General features: G+C 52.8%; 1 protein-coding gene across 1 annotated transcript in view; it reads right to left on the bottom strand.

The window, feature by feature from the left end:
- Window positions 1-254, bottom strand: part of LOC116686656 (intraflagellar transport protein 81 homolog) — a 25,374-nt gene that overhangs the window by 4,039 nt on the left and 21,081 nt on the right. The gene's annotated exons all lie outside the window — the stretch shown is intronic.

Here is a 254-nt window from a genome sequence, read left to right as displayed (position 1 = left end):
AGGACCTTGAGATGCTTCTTACGGAGCCACTCCTTAGTTGCCCTGGCTGTGTTTCGGGTCGTTGTCATGCTGGAAGACCCAGCCACGACCCAACTTCAATGCTCTTACTGAGGGGAGGAGGTTGTTGGCCAAGATCTGGCGATACATGGCTCCATACGTCCTCAACTCAATACGGTGCAGTCGTCCTGTCCCCTTCGGAGAAAAGCATCCCCAAAGAATGATGTTTTCCACCTCCATGCTTCACAGTTGGGATG

This window comes from Etheostoma spectabile, unplaced genomic scaffold (assembly GCF_008692095.1).
Source record: "Etheostoma spectabile isolate EspeVRDwgs_2016 unplaced genomic scaffold, UIUC_Espe_1.0 scaffold433, whole genome shotgun sequence".
Taxonomy (NCBI): Eukaryota; Metazoa; Chordata; class Actinopteri; order Perciformes; family Percidae; genus Etheostoma; species Etheostoma spectabile.
This window is presented reverse-complemented; position numbering and strand designations above follow the sequence as displayed.